This window comes from Triticum urartu, chromosome 1A (assembly GCF_056163025.1).
Source record: "Triticum urartu cultivar PI428250 chromosome 1A, HENAU_Tu73, whole genome shotgun sequence".
In the NCBI taxonomy this organism is placed as follows: domain Eukaryota; kingdom Viridiplantae; phylum Streptophyta; class Magnoliopsida; order Poales; family Poaceae; genus Triticum; species Triticum urartu.
The window spans coordinates 506286761-506304389 of record NC_141873.1 but is presented as its reverse complement, the minus strand read 5'-3'; positions in this window follow the sequence as shown (position 1 = coordinate 506304389).

Genomic DNA, 17629 nt, shown 5'->3' with positions numbered 1-17629 from the left:
ATTGTGAAACTGCGACCAGAAAAGCTTTTCCACTTCGTGATCTTTCTGATCTCGAAAGTGTTCGGTCGCATCAGCAGCACTCGCTGCCAAGTCCAGATAGGTATCCTCCACACTCCACATCCGGTCCAACGGAGCAAACTTCGGATCACAAAATTTCCTTCGCAGCATAAAGGGCTTTCCAGCCGCAATCTGTTCGGCCTGACGCAGCTCCTCCTTCGCAGTTCTCATCGCAGAGCGCGCGTCCTTGGCATTGGCAACGGCCTTCTCTAAGTCTGTCTGTTTCGCCTGGTCTTCTTTTTCAAGAAGTCTGCAACGGTCTGTAGCGCTTTTTAACTTTTCGGCCATCTCGGCCATCTCTTCTTTGCTTCGGCAATGAGCAGCCTGTTCGGCTCTTAGCTCTTCAAGGGCTTTCCTGGTGACCGCATCACTTTCGCTGGCTTGTTCTTTAGCTCGGGCAAGTTCTGCCCTAAGACTCTCCACGGCGGCCGCACCATCTGCGTCAAGCACACACATCGTAAGACACAGGCATAAAACTGTTCTTACCTGATGCCGCCCAAGGAATTACATACCTTGAGCCTCATCAAGCCGCTTATCGACAAGCGTGATGTCGGCATCTGCCACTTCCAGTTGCCACTTTAGTTCGGCAAAATCATCAGTTTGGCTCGATTCCGGACACCCTGCCGCCTACATTCAAAGGCGACATCTTAGACCTGGGATTATGATCCTCCGTGTGCCGTCATTTCTTGACGACGCGCAGAGTCTCAGGGGCTACTATCTACACAGGGCGCATCTCATTCATGCGCAACTGACAAAAGTATACATTATCTAATGTACCTCGAAACCCGTCAGTAAACTTTTGACGGCCTCATACAATCCGCTCTCTACGGATGAAATCCTTTCAATCACCGTGCCCATCAATGCGCGGTGCTCCTCTGAGATAGAAGCTCGCCCCAGCAGAATCTTTAGCTCCTCCGGCCGAGCACCAGACGGTGCCGGGCTCGTCCCATGACCTCTTTCGAAGGCCGGACGCGGAGAACCTCGGGGGGCCGCATAGCCACCTTCCGCCCCTGCCGGATTTGGAGAAACCCTCCGCGACGACACCTCAGGGTCACCCGCCTCGCTAGGCGGCACGGCAGGGGGAGGCGTCCCGCTCTCCATCATCTCTAGAAGGAGATCCCCCGAAGACGAGCTCTGGTTAGAAGGGCTGAGGTCCGAGCTACAAGATAAAGGTTTGGTTAATCTTCTCAGATATAAATCAAGGACTTCCCTCATCCTTCAAAAGGAAAAAATTTTCTCCACTTACGGCTCGCTGGAGGGCTGATCCCCTTGAGGGTGTAGTCCGGCCGAGGAACTCCCCGGCGTCGGACCCTCTGACGAGGATTTTCTCCCCCGTTTCGAGGCCATGGTTTCCTGGTCGTCAGAGGCGGCTCTCTTCTTCCTCTTAGGGGAGGAATTGTCGGTTCCTTCCTTCGGAGCAGCCTCCTTCGAGGAGGCCATAGCTTCCTTGTCCTCCCCCTCCAAAGGCATTATCTCCAGCATCCTAACCAGCACAGGATCCGGCCTGGTTTCAGGAAGGGGAGCCGGACACCTGATCAGCCTTGCCTTCGCTATCCACTCCTGGTTAAAAAGACGGCTCTTTTAGGGGCAAGTTTATGACAATTATACGGATAGAAGGTCCGGGCACAAGGTTGCTTACTTGAGTATCCGGGCGATTGCAGCTTAGGCCTGCGTCCTCGGTTAAATCCGGACACATCTCTTGTGATCCGAAGAACAGTCTATACATCTCCGCGGGCGTTGCGCCCATAAAGTTTTGGAGAGCTCGCGGTCCCTCTGGATTAAACTCCCACAGGCGAAGGGGGCGACGTTTGCCAGGCAATATTCGGCGAATCAGCATGACCTGCGTCACCTTGACCAAGCTGAGGTCTCCTTCCAAGAGATCCTTAATTCGGCCCGGTAACAGGGGCACGTCTTTGGGCAAACCCCAATCTAACCCTCTGTTAACCCATGACGCTAGCTGTGGTGGGGGACCCAAGCGAAAGGCAGGAAGCGCCACCCACTTGGTGCTCCGGGAAGCGGTGATATAAAACCACTCTCGTTGCCACAAGCCTAGCTCCTCTTGAAAGAGCCCTCGGGCCATGGAGCATCAGCATTTTTGCTTATAACAGCGCCTCCGCACTCTGCGTGCCATCCCTTGATCATCTTCGGCTCCACTTTGAAAGTCTTGAGCCATAATCCGAAGTGAGGGGTAACACGGAGGAACGCTTCGCATACAACGATAAACGAGGAGATATGGAGGATGGACTCCGGAGCTAAGTCGTGGAATTCCAGCCCGTAATAAAACAGCAGTCCCCTCACAAAGGGGTCCATCGGGAAGCCTAACCCCCGAAGGAAGTGAGACACGAACACTACGCTCTCACCGGGCTGGGGACTGGGGATAGCCTGCCTTTGAGCAGGCAACCTGTGCAAAATTTCGACGGTCAAGAACTTAGCCTATCTCAGCTTTAGCACGTCCTCCTCCGTGACGGAGGAGGGCATCCATCGGCCTTGAAGGTCGGAACCGGACATTGTTGAAGGTCTGAGGCGCCCAGAATCTGGAGCCTAGGGTGTTGGAACTCGAGGCGACGGGCGAACTTGTTTTGGGATTGGAGAAAAGGAGTAAGGCCCTGGTCTCTTTATAAGAGGTTGAATACCAGGAGCCCTCCCCGTAACCATTTTGGACTCGCCTTTAATCGAGAAAACATGCTAACGGGCACGATTGGGTTGCCCACGTCCGTATTGATGAGAATCCTGTAAAAGGGGGGCACACGATCTCTGCTTTGACAAGACGTGCCAAGGAAACCGCCTCGCAAAACACGCTGAGGTGGAAAAGTGAAAACGATTCGAGTGAAGGACTTGGCTGTAGTGTGATGACGCACTGCGGAATACGTCAGCAGATTTGATTTGTGTTAATATTATTCTCTCTATGGCAATATGTGGAAGCTTATTTTGCAGAGCCGGACACTACTCTTGGTGTTTACAATCTTCTATGAAGGACTTGGAGGAGGAACCCGCCTTGCAATGCCGAAGACAATTTGCGCGCCGGACTCGTCGTCATTGAAGCCTAGTTCAGGGGCTACTGAGGGAGTCCTGGATTATGGGGTGTTTGGGTAGCCGGACTATACCTTCAGCCGGACTCCTGGACTATGAAGATACAAGATTGAAGACTTTGTCCCGTGTCCGGATGGGACTTTCCTTGGCGTGGAAGGCAAGCTTGGCGATGCGGATATTCAAGATCTCCTACCATTGTAACCGACTTTATGTAACCCTAACCCTATCCGGTGTCTATATAAACCAGAGGGTTGTAGTCCGTAGGCAATCAACTCCATATAAAACAATCATACCATAGGCTAGCTTCTAGGGTTTAGCCTCCTTGATCTCGTGGTAGATCTACTCTTGTACTACCCATATCATCAATATTAATCAAGCAGGACGTAGGGTTTTACCTCCATCAAGAGGGCCCGAACCTGGGTAAAACATCATGTTCCCTGCCTCCTGTTACCATCCGGCCTAGACGCACAGTTCGGGACCCCCTACCCGAGATCCGCCGGTTTTGACACCGACAGTTGTTTTTACAAGAAAAAACCATGCTACAAGAGATTTAATCACCTCTAGATAAAATGCCAAAATATTATGCCACTTGGCCGACAAAGTTTTGGTTGGACATTTGGTGCACTCCAATGGATGTATTGTAATAGTGTAATCGAATAGCTACTAAAATGAAGATTAGTGTACCTAGCAAATCCATCCAATGATCATCCATTTGTTGATTTCTCTTCATTGTCTTGGCTTGGTCAGGCTTTCATTACATTGAATAGATACATTGCGGCGTGATACCTATTTAATGGTGTTTTTAATGCTCCCACAAACCCATGATTTAAAGAATGACCATATATTGACTTGCCTAAGTTTAAGTTGTTTATTGACCTATATGCAATGTGGTGTCATCTCTATAGATGAATGTGCGCCGTCTTTTTTCCATCCAAGGACATTGAAAATGAAACGATATGGGAGTACTAAGGAGGGGAAACTCCATTCGTCCTTATTACCTTTTGAAATACTTAGTTGTTGAAACAAGCTGTAACACCCTCGATGCGACTATAGCTCCCACGTGTCGAGGCACGACTTAGAGACATAATCGCATTGAAGGCATATGTCGCAAGTTAGGCAATCATCACAACATCCCATGTAATATAGATAATAAAAGGGGAGATAACATAGTTGGCTTACACTCGCCACGTCAATCAAGTACATAAAATAGCATTACATCATCCAAACACTCATGGCCCGACTACGGCACCAAAATAAAAGATAAGCCAACATGCGACACGGTCCCGATCACCCCCAACTGGGCACCACTACTGATCATCAGGGAAAGACATGTAGTATCGATGAGAGTCCTCGTCGAACTCCCACTTGAGCTCAAGCGCGCCGTCTGGAGCGGAATCATCAGGCCCTGCATCTGGTTTAATAGTAATCTGTGAGCCACAGGGACTCAGCAATCTCGCACCCTCGCGATCAAGACTATTTAAGCTTAATAGGTGAGGCAAGGTAATATGTGGAGCTGCAACAAGCGACTAGCATATATAGTGGCTATCCTGATCGCACAAGAGAGCGGGAAGAGGAGGCAAAGCGCGAACGGATAACTAGAGGGCAACCTGCGGCAAGCATTACTCCAACACCGTGTTCACTTCCCGGACTCCGCCGAGAAGAGACCATCACGGTAACTCACACTGTTGATTCATTTTGATTAAGTTAAGGTTCAAGTTATCTACAACCGGACATTAGCAAATTCCCATCTGCCCATAACCGCGGGCACGGCTTTCGAAAGTTCAAAACCCTGCAGGGAGTCCCAACTTAGCCCATGACAAGCTCTCACGGTCAACGAAGGAATAGACCTCCTCCCGAGACGTTCCGATCAGACTCGGTATCTCGGTTCTTCAAGACACTTCGACAGGTTAAAACAAATCCAGCAACACCGCCCGAATGTGCCGACAAATCCCGATAGGAGCTGCACATATCTCATTCTCAGGGCACACTCAGATTGTCTAAACTTCCGGTAGGCCAGCCCAGAGTTGCCCCTGGTAGCCACCGGCGGCTGACGGGTTGGACCAACACTCAGAGGAGCACTGGCCCGGGGGGGGGGGGGTTAAAATAAGATGACCCTCGGGCTCCGGAAACCCAAGGGAAAAAGGGCTAGGTGGCAAATGGTAAAACCAAGGTTAGGCATTGCTGGAAAATCTTTAATCAAGGTGAACTATCAAGGGGTTCCCATTATAACCCAACCGCGTAAGGAACGCAACAATCCGGGAACATAACACTGATATGACGGAAACTAGGGCGGCAAGAGTGGAACAAAACACTAGGTGAGAGGCCGAGCCTTCCACCCTTTACCAAGTATATAGATGCATTAAGATAACATGGCAATATAATGATATCCCAACAAGTAAATAATGTTCCAACAAGGAACGGTCTCCAATCTTCACCTGCAACTAACAACGCTATAAGAGGGGCTGAGCAAAGCGGTAACATAGCCAATCAACGGTTTGCTAGGACATGGTGGGTTAGAGGTTTGGCATGGCAATTTGGAAGGCTTGAAAGCAAGTGGTAGGCATCGTAGCATAGGCATAGCAAAAGAGCGAGCATCTAGCAAAGCAAAGATAGTAGTGATTTCGAGGGTATGATCATCTTGCCTGCAAAGTTGTCAGAGTTGACTGGATCCTTGAAAGCAAACTCAACGGGCTCCTCGTTAGCGAACTCGTCTCCCAACTCTGCCCAAACAAGACAAACAAGCAAACGTAACACAATCAACCACGTGCAAAGATCAAACAATATGATGCAATGATGGTAAGCTATGCGGGATGCGATGCAGGATGCATATGCAAGATTTGACAAGGGATGCATGAACCTGGCACCAACTTGGAAATCCAAGTGTGCCACTGGAAAGATGAGATGAATTCGCTTGAAAACGATATAAAGAACGCCGGAATCGGAGTTACGGTTTGGAAATGGCAAGCAAATCAAATATGACCACGTTCTGCGATTTACAGCAAGTAGCTATCTAAATGCAACAAGATGAACATTCTACAGCACCCAAACATGGCATCAAAATACATGGCAGGAATCCATTCATGATGCTTAACAAAAGTCTAGCACTGAGCTACGGCCAAATCATCCATTAACAGGTTCAAACAAGCATGGCAAAAATGCATTTGACAAACAGATTTCAGACTTAGTGAAATTAACACATGTCTGGAATTTCAGATCAGGTAGCACACTTCGGAGCATGAAAACTATATGCTACAGGACCTGGACATGGCAAAGTAAAGCATGACATGGAGCTACTCAAAGATCTTAACAAAAGTCCCTTAGTGACCTTGAGCCAAAAGGGATCAGAAAATACATTTGCAAGCATGTGAACATGGCAAAAACATAATCAGTTCTCAGACTTAGTGAAAACTGGAGCATGCTGAAACAGATATCAAGTAGGCATGTTTACGAGCTCGATGCACTCACTACAGAGCAAGTCATGACAATCTAAGCATACACTCCTCAAGAATACACAAAATGCAAGCTAGACATGGCAAAAACAATAACATAGCATGCATGGATCAACTACAACACCAGCGGCAAAATTGCTAACAAGTAGACAATCTGCCCAAATTCACGAAATGACAAAAGTAGAGCTCGATTGACTCAAGCTAGGGTGCTCCATAATTACAAACAAAGATATGGATGGATAGAGCACTACAAGATTAACAAAACATCCTTACTGATCATCCTCAAAAGAGACACGGATCACTAGGAATCAACATGAACATATGGCAATATGAGATAAACAGATGAAGGACTTAGTGAAAAAGCCAAGTCCCTGAAATCAGCATTACCAAGTGCCTCACTTTGCAAGCTTGTGCTAGTCACCACACACATCACAAAAATACATGAGTTGCACCTCTGGAAAGATGGCAAAACCCTTAACAAAATATATGTAGAGCTCAAGGGCACATCATGCACACAATAATCATGGCAAAAATGACAAATATCTAAATGGAGCAGCAGATCTGACAGTTAACTCAAATAGCACTCTTCTAACAGCATTTCGGGCATCAAGATAAACTCAAATGAAAATGATGCAATGCATTGAAATGATGTACTCTCTGAGATGAACATTTTGATATGCTATATGCCCAAAACGGAGCTACGGATGAGGAGTTACGACACGATGAACCGGAGCAAATGAATTAGGGTTAGGGAGAAAGTCAACTGTCGTTTTGGATCTCAGATCCAGATCCGGACAGCACGCGGATCGAGGTTCACCGGACTTCGCTCGAGCTCGCCGGAGTTGGCCGGATCCGTCGAGGAACTTGCCGGGCTTGGGGTTCTCCGGGCGAGGAGGTGAGGAGGAGGCCGGGGCGGCGGGCGGCGCGGGACCGGGCCAGCGCGGCGGAGTGAAGAGGCGGCGGGGCGGCGCCGGGGTTCGCCGGAGACGAACGCCGGGCGGCGAAGCGGCGGCCGGGCGCGGGGAAGAAGCCGGCAGCGGGCGCGGGCGAGAGGCGGCCCGGTTCAGCGCGGGAGAGGGCCCGCCTCGGGCCTGGGCGGGCCGGCGGCGCTGGCGGCGAAGAGGTCCCCTCGGGGGACACGTGGCGGCGGCTGATTGGCGGGGCGATTTCGTCCGGCCGGGGACGGACGTGTCCGGCCGGCGCGAGGTGGAATTTAGGGTTTGGACGGGGGAGAGATCCGGATTTGGATGAGGGGTCTATATATAGGCATAGAGGGAGCTAGGAGAGTCCAAATGAGGTGCAGTTTTTGGCCACGCGATCGTGATCGAATGCTCTAGATGATGGAGAAGGTTTTGGTGGGTTTTGGGCCAACTTGGAGGGGTGTTGGGCTGCAACACACACGAGGCCTTTTCGGTCCCTCGGTTAACCATTGGAGTATCAAACGAAGTCCAAATGATACGAAACTTGACAGGCGGTCTACCGATAGTAAACCAAGGCCGCTTGGCAAGTCTCGGTCCAATCCGGAAATGTTTAAACCCCACACACGAAAGAAAGGTAGAAAAGACCACCGGAGGAGAACGAAGCGCCGGAATGCAAAACGGACAGCGGGGAAAATGCTTGAATGCATGAGATGAACACGTATGCAAATGCAATGCACATGATGACATGATATGAGATGCATGACAACGATAACAACACACGGAGACAAAAACCCAAACCCGAGAAAATAAAATAACTTAAGGCCAGAAACGGCAAGAGTTGGAGTACATATTGGGTAAATCACATCCGGGGTGTTACACAAGCTATATTATTTTGTATATTCTTTCATTCACTATTGAGACAAACAATATTATTTCATGTATATTATCTTATTCACTTACTTCAGTATGTCTTGATTTAATCGAAGAAATCCTTTTTCATGGATATGCCGATATATCTTTGTCATTAATAAATGCAATGATACAAATCTATGTATGGTTTTGAAAATGCATATTTCTCCATGGTATAAAGGCCTTCGTTATCAAGATGAGCAAAGCGAAGAGCATTGCAGGTTGAGTTCGTAATGTATCACACCGATCAAAATATAATAAAATGAGTCGCATTGTATTTTTTGGCATAGCAAAGCGCGTGATCGCTTCTAGTCTGAACTAATTCGTATGAAAACAACAAGATCATATGACAAACTTGTTCGTCTATCTTGATTTGCATGATCTTGTCTTCCTTTGGATGTCCATGATGAAACCAAAATCCAAATGAAATATTAGTTGTTCCTAATAATACTTTTCAATCGGGGTGACACATAGTACAAGAGAACAACACTTTCAAGGTCTATGAGGATATATTGCTTTATTTTTTGGATCCGTTGTAGCTTGCAGGCACTCTACAAGTAATGAAAAAGGGCTAGTTAGTCATAGAAATATAAACAAGCACATTTTCTGACGTATTTAGATGAGACGCAAAACTTAAATACTTAGAATGATAGAGATTATTCTCCAGTTCCCTTTTCTTGAACTCATGCCGCCGACAAAATCATATCAATGACACAACACTGCTGACCATTGTAGTTAAGAGTCATACCAGAAATTAGTGAGAAAGATGGTAATGTGCTCTCAAAACGTGTAACGATACATACATTGCAGATTTCCTTAGCATGCATTAGCATCCACCCTATAAAATGATCTGAATCGGACAAACTATTCCTAGAGACTTCACACATATGCACATAGCAAACTAATGGTAATATATGCAGGCTAGTAAGAAACAATCATTTTGGAAACTCTAAACTCCAATGGAATTTGTACATGCTCATAAAAAGATGTTTTTATAGATTGTTTAGATGTGCGGGTTAAGGCTTATTTTCTCCACTCTTGAAGCTTTATTGGTGTTTGCATTGCAAATGGGGTGATTTGATCCTTCTAGTGATGGTGGTCGAGCTACATGGTTGTAATTGCGAAGTAGTTCGGCGGGTGGAAGAAGTACTGAAATCTTTCCAACCTTTCGTTCTTTGTGTTCGAACCTTGTCCCGGAAATACTAGGTGGTTCATCGTGTTGATTAGGTGATTCCTGCCGAACCGATGTGTATAGTGAGTTTAGACTGAATATATGATCATTATACCTTAGTGTATTTTCCTTGTAGGGGTTGTGGCGGTTTTGCTTGGAGATATGTTTTCCTATATTTCTCTCCTTCCACGTATGTAGTTCTGTACAACCTTCAAAATTTGAATAATCACTGACAGAACAATAGCCCTAGCCCTATACACATTTTTTCTATTGATAAAATGGCCTATATACATCTGGTTTTGCTAACATGAGATCTCTAGGTTCATGGGATAATCATATTTGTCATCTATAATAGTGCAGCTTACCTCCAAAGTACCTAGTGTACCAATTTGTTGTCACTTCAGGGTTCTGTCCCCATTGTTATGTAATCTATCCAAGTTTACTTAGAGAATTTAATTTGTCCAAGTTCATACTATTTTGATCTCATATCTTATTGCTACATGTTCTCATACTTCATAAATGCATAGGCTTTAACAAATATTACGTACCTGTTTTGGATATGGGTAATAAAGGTAAGAAGAAGAGAACTTTCCACATGTGCCCTAAATTAAGAGTAGAGGACAATAAGGCAGGGCTGGTGATTAGTGGCCCATTATCATTGAATTTAGAATGGTGCCTGAGGGAGTCCTGGATTAGGGGGTCTCCGGACAGCCGGACTATCTCCATTGGTCGGACTGTTAGACTATGAAGATACAAGATTGAAGACTTTGTCTCGTGTCTGGATGGGACTCTACTTGGCGTAGAAGGCAAGCTAGGCAATACGTATATGGATATCTCCTCCTTTGTAACCGAACTTGTGTAACCCTAACCCTCTCCGGTGTCTATATAAACCGGGGGGTTTTAGTCCGTAGGACAACAATCACAACATACAATCATACCGTAGACTAGCTTTTAGGGTTTAGCCTCTCTGATCTCGTGGTAGATCTACTCTTGTAACACCTATATCATCAATATCAATCAAGCAAGACGTAGGGTTTACCTCCATCAAGAGGTCCCGAACCTGGGTAAAACTTCGTGTCCCTTGCCTCCTGTTACCATCCGGCCTAGACGCACAGTTTGGGACCCCCTACCCGAGATCCGCCGGTTTTGACACCGACATTGGTGCTTTCATTGAGAGTTCCGCTGTGCCGTCTCCACAAGGAAGGATGTCTTGTCCCGTCTTTAAAGACGGCACTATCGCTGAGGGAGCTCTGGCTATCGGCCAAACTCTTCGGCTAGGTGGTTTTCTTATGACCGTCTGTTCGGCCGCTACGCCGACGATGACTTCTCGGGTCATCGAAAGCAATCTTCACATCAACTCGGAACTCGCCGAACAGTTAGATCCAATGGAGCTCTCTTCCCTGAACGAGCTCTTGGATCATATCGCCGCCCTGGGAGTCGCTACAGACTACGATCAGATTGGGCCTAAACCCGACCTAAGAGAAATTAAATCCCCCCAAGTCACCCACCACATTGCAGTGGTGGAAGAACAATGCGGCAAAACTCCATCTATCTTAAGGACTAGATACGTCCAGATTCCCGATCCCCCCAAACCGGATACCCGCGGAGGGGAGGACGTCACTCAAAGCCTGAACCCAGAATCAGGCAGCGGGCTAGATTTACCAGAAAACGTTCAAGAATCCAAGCTTTCGAGTTCGGAAACTCCTTGGCCACTGAGCCTCAGATCGAGTGAGGATTCGGATTCAATACCACCCACCCACCCAAACATACGCGATCTATCCCAAATTAGGCAAGAGCCCGAAGAAACAGTACACCATTACTGGGTCAGATTCCTCCTGATCAAGAACATGATAAAGGACTGCCATGAGGAAGACGCAATTTCATTCTTCTGCAATAATTGCACGGACAAGGGAATCCTCAACGCCATAAGTCGTCGTGAAATTACACGCTTTGCCGACTTGGTGTCCATAGTGCGAAACTACTGTGCGATGGAAAGGGGCTGGAAAACCGAAATAAAATTTTGGGATATTCCGGCCCTGAATACAAACCCAGTCTGAAATAAAAGGGTGCATTATCACAATACACCTGGGTTAACTACCAAAAAGCAAAAGCCCTCTACGGGGCAAGGAACCGTACTGGAGGGATGGCTCAACGGACCCTGCAAAATTCATAGTACAACGGATGCGATACCAATGCACAACCTTAGAGCATGCTGGATACTCTGGCAGGTGGCAAAAAGTGGTGAGGATCTACTCCTCCCAAAAACCAAAGAGCACCACCCCGAGGATAACAGTACGGTCTTAACGGTCTTCGAGACCTTTGCGTCAAGTAAAAGACGGAAGCTAACACTCCGTAGCACGTCCGAAATCTGCCACATAGCAAAAACAAATCCTTGGAGCGACACAGCTATTACCTTCAATGCTAGTGATGAACCTAAATTCCGAACAGCCCGAGTACCAGCCGCACTGGTCCTCAGTCCAATCATGGATCGCTTTTGACTCACCAAGGTACTCATGGACGGCGGCAGCGGATTAAACCTCATCTACGAGGAAACTCTTCAGAAGATGGAAATAGACTGGAGCCGCATTAAGCAAAGCAGCACAACCTTTAGAGGAATCATCCCTAGTCGGGAAGCACGCTGCGCCGGAAAAATCACACTAGACGTGGTATTCGGCACGCCGGATAATTACAGGTCCGAAGAAATTACATTCCAAGTGGCCCCGTTCAGCAGTGGAAACCACGCTCTATTAGGGCGGGAGGCGTTCACAATCTTCCAAGCCGTACCCCATTACAGGTACATGAAGCTCAAAATGCCCGAGCCCAACGGAATCATCACTCTTGTTAGTGATCCGGACATAGCACTCCGCGCCGAAAATAAGACAGCTGCACTGGCCCTTGGGGCACTATCCGAAGCCCTAGCGGCCAAAGAACTAACTGCGCTGCGCTCCACGGTAAAAAGGGACGACATGATACTCGATAAAAGATCCAAGTCCACCTCCTTTAAGCCGGCGGACGAAATAGTCAAATTCCAAGTCCATCCAACGGACCCTACAAAAACAGCTTCCATCGGGGCACAATTAAACCCTGATGTTGACGCCGCACTGCGAGAGTTCCTACGCGAGAACTGGGATATTTTTGCCTGGCACCCTTCAGACATGCCAGGAATCCCACGCAGGCTGGCTGAACACAACCTAAAGATCATAAAAGGGTTCAAGCCAGTCAAGCAGGCTCTTCGACGTTTCTCCGAGCCTAAAAGACAAGCCATGGGAGAGGAACTAGCCAAGCTATTGGAGGCCGTATTCATCAGAGACATAAAACATCCGGACTGGCTAGCAAACTTAGTGATGGTACCAAAGAAGGACAAATCCTGGCGCTTTTGCGTCGATTTTAAGGACCTTAACAAGGCCTACCCAAAGGATCCCTTCCCCCTCCCCCGCATCGATCAAATCATCGATGCTACCGCAGGACACGATTCATTGTGTTTCCTCGACGCATACTCCGGCTACCACCAAATCAAAATGGCAGAGCCAGACCAAGCCGCAACAGCATTCATCACACCATACGGCCCATTCTGCTTCAACACAATGCCCTTCGGGCTAAAAAACGCCGGTGCAACATATCAGCGCATGATTCAGACATGCCTGGCAAACCAGATCGGCAAAACAGTGGAGGCATACATGGATGACGTGGTCATTAAAACCAAGCATGTCGAAACTTTAGTAGACGACTTGAGGCTCACATTCGACAACCTCCGAACATATGACATCAAGCTCAATCCGGAAAAATGCGTCTTTGGCGTACCAGCAGGAAAGCTCCTGGGATTCATTGTCTCCAGTAGAGGTATTGAAGCTAATCCGGCCAAAATCCGAGCGTTGTCATAGTTGGATACCCCAATAGACCTCAAACAAATACAAAAACTAACTGGATGCGTGGCGGCTCTAAGCCGCTTTATCTCCCGCTTTGGAGAAAAGGCATTACCCCTTTATCGCCTCCTCCGGCGTACCGAACACTTCGAGTGGACGGACGCTGCCACGGCCGGACTCAACGAAATAAAAGCCATGTTGGCAACAAACCCAGTCCTGGCTCACCAAACATTGGCGAACCAATGCTATTATACATTGCGGCAACTCATCAAGTGGTAAGCGCATTGCTTGTCATTGAGCGAGAAGTGGACGGACACAAATTCCCCATTCAAAAGCCGGTTTACTACGTGTCCACTGTCCTTAATCCATGCAAATCGCGGTACCTGCATTATCAAAAGATAGCGTACGCGGTATTTATGGCATCCAGGAAGCTGCGACACTACTTTCAAGAGTGTTCGATAACGGTAGCCTCGAAAGTACCACTTAACGATATTATAAACAACCGCGACGCGACGGGTCGGATTGCCAAATGGTCCATTGAGCTCCTCCCGTTCGACATAACTTACAAGCCACGGTGAGCTATTAAATCGCAAGTTTTGGCTGACTTCGTCGCCGAATGGACGGAAGCCGAACTCCCTAAAGAGTACGGCACATATTCAAACTGGATCATGCACTTCGACGGCTCCAAAATGTTGGCTGGTTTGGGGGCCGGCGTCGTTTTGACATCCCCAACAGGAGACACAGTTCAATACGTACTGCAGATTATGTATACGGACTCCAACAATGCAGCCGAATACGAGGCCCTTCTACATGGTCTCCGGATGGCAGTATCCATGGGCATTCAACGCCTAGAGGTGCGCGGGGATTCAAACCTTGCAATGTCCCAAATAAATGGAGACTTTGATGCCAAGGATCCAAAAATGGCCGCTTATCGCAATGCCGTCCTAAAAATGTCAGCCCAGTTCGAGGGGCTCAAATTTCACCATGTGGCTCGGGAAAACAATCAGGCGGCAGATATCCTCGCCCGCATTGGCGCAAAACGCGACGCGGTCCGTCCCAACATTTTTCTGGAAAGGCTTTTCAAGCCATCCGTAGCATGGGAAGGGGACACCGGTAACAACAGTCCGGACCCGGCCAAACTACCCGATACCGAACTCTCTGACACAATCGGAGGCTCCGCCACCGAAATAACACAATCAGCCCACGAAATAATGGCTATTATTGCCCCATGGACAGAACCATTCCTGGCCTACTTAACTAAAAAGGAACTCCCGGAGGACCAAAATGAGGCACGCTGCATAGTGCAGCGATCAAAGGCCTACAAGGTCCACGAGGGAGAATTGTACAAGAAAAGCGCTACCGGAGTCCTTCAACGGTGCATCTCCGAAGAGGAAGGACGGAACCTTTTGGCAAAAATTCATGCCGGACTCGGGGGTCATCACGCTGCAGCCCGGGCTCTTGTGAGCAAGGCCTTCCGTACAGGATTCTATTGGCCAACAGCCCGGGAAGATGCACAGGACTTAGTCCAGCGTTGCGCCGGTTGCCAGCTCTTTGCAAATCAAAGCCATATGCCACCCACCGCCCTCCGAACAATCCCCATTACATGGCCCTTTACGGTCTGGGGGCTTGACATGGTTGGAACCCTTAAAGGTGGAACCCACAAGAAAAAATATTTATTGGTCATGGTGGATAAATTCACCAAATGGATAGAGGCCAAACCGGTTAAAACAGCCGAATCCGGACCGGTGATAGATTTCATATATGGGGTTGTACATCGCTACAACGTCCCCCACAGCATCATCACTGATAACGGCACGAACTTCACGGCCGACGAGGTAAAACTCTGGTGCAGCAAAATGGGCATCAAGCTCGATTATGCTTTAGTCTACCATCCACAAACCAACGGTCAAGTCGAACGAGCAAATGGTCTTATAATGAGCGGCATTAAACCCAGACTAGTGCGCTCCTTAACAGAGTCTGACACGCACTGGGTAGAGGAGCTCGACTCCGTACTCTGGGGGCTGCGGACCATGCCAAATCGTAGTACCGGATACACACCATTTTTTATGGTGTACGGTGCAGAGGCAGTCCTGCCCTGTGACATAATTCATGACTCACCTCGAGTGCGCATGTACGAAGAAAGAGAAGCCGAGCTCGATCGGCAGGACAGTCTGGACACCTTGGAGGAAGAGCACGACGTAGCCAAAGCCCGTTCCGCATTTTACCAGCAACAGGCCCGCAGATACCAAAGCAGAGAAGTACGAGCCAAAACTTATAACGTTGGCGAACTAGTTCTCCGGCTGCCGAATAAGAAAAAGAACAAGCTAGAGCCCAAATGGGAAGGTCCCTTCGTCATCGACCAAGTTCTGACAGGCGGAGTGTACCGATTGCGGGATGCATCGACTAGTCGACTCGAGCCAAACCCATGGAACGCAGCCAGGCTCTGAAGATTCTACGCCTAGCACTGGAATTTATGTTAGTCCCTTCCCTTTGTCCATTTTCTGCATATGCGTCGTCTGTCTTGTTTCCCTTTCTTTCTTTTATTCCTCTAGGTCTTCAAGGGTCACCTTGTGCCTCACTTGTACACTACAGAGGTGCTAGCCACACTATCTACACCTGGGGGCTTCTTTCACAGAAGCTTAAATTATTTAACTGGGCATCACGCCCAACACATGCGTTATACTTCTGCATGTACCTTTTTCACCATTATATGAATCGATATGACTTAAGTTTTGGCCAAGCTGGGTTGCCTGGCTCTTGTATTTATGCCCTATGTTCCCGTTAATTCGGCTAGGGCATAAGGGGAGCACCTCTGCGATTGTTACCGCCGGGTCAGTCGGACGTGTACCTCAGACTGGGTGAAGCCGAAAGCTAGCGTTCTTAAGAGAATATTTGGTCGGTGAACAAAAGATGACTTTTATTTATTAACCATATCTGCCCCCAGACGTTTTTACTGCGCTTCTTGTCGCAGTCCGTACATGCACTTTAGGACATGCCTACCCAGGGAAAGGAACCCTTAACAGAACTATTCTCTCTGGAAGATGTTTCTTACTATCCATGTAATATAACATAACTAGTTGGGCACTTGTCTGATAAAGCACTAATGACCCGCCTAATCTCCACGCATGCCCCTGTTCTTATATAACCGAGAGGGTATTCGGATACACTCCGGACTGTCGGGTCCCGAGGTTGAAACGAAAAGGTCCGCCACGACAAACAATCTACAATCCGGCTAGAAGGCATCATATATGTCACTTTACAATTACTTAGTCAATTTGACTGGTTGAATTCCTCTTCAATACCATCCAATAGGCTGTCTAGTCTACAGTCTTGTTGGGAATACTTTGTGGCCAATTCTACTTGGCCGTACACTAAATTTACAGGGATCTCCTTGCCATCAGGCCCCACAGGTCCGACTTCGGCCATGTGGTTCGGGTCAGCCTTCGTGTACCGTGTCTTCACCATCGCCCAAGCTTACCTGGCGCCCTGACGGCAGGCCGATATCTTCCATAATCGGAAGCGCCGCCGTGCTCCCTTCAGCTTTGCTGCAAGCTCTCCAAGGCCTTCGGGTTGGGAGACGGACAACCACAAGGCCTGGGCAACGCCTCGCATCACCTGCCGAACTCGTTCGTGCAACTGTGCGAGCTCGGGAAGAAGATCACCCGTCGAACTAGGCATCTCCTCGGCAGGACAACCTGTTAACATACCTATAGACATAACTCTGTTAGTCAGCTTCCCCGCCGAACTCTTTTTAAGTTCATTCAAGCACTTACTAAATATGCCGCGCCGAAGCCGTCGATTCTCCTTAACAGAGTCCGACAGTTGGGCACAAACATCTTTTAGTTCCACGCCCAGCTTGGTGTTGGCATCTTGGAGATCATTCTTCTCCTGCCTCACCCTTGTAAGCACGTTCTCACCAGCCTTCAGCTGGCGTTTGAGCTGTTGCTTATCCAAATTCACTCCAGTGTCATCTGCAATTTTTTCGTCAGATTTGCATATAAAGCCGCACTCTAATATGATACTTATCATTTGACGGATATGTTACCAGCGGGGGTCTCTTTGGGCTCCCCTGCGGCGGACAGTGCGGCCTGAAGTTGGGCTTTGCACTCTTCCAGCTCCTGGGACAGTTGAGTATTCTTTTCTGTAAGAACCTACATAACAAATGATCCTTAAATCAGTTATCCTAACTGTTTCAAGTCTCAGGGGCTACTGATATATATAATCATCAAA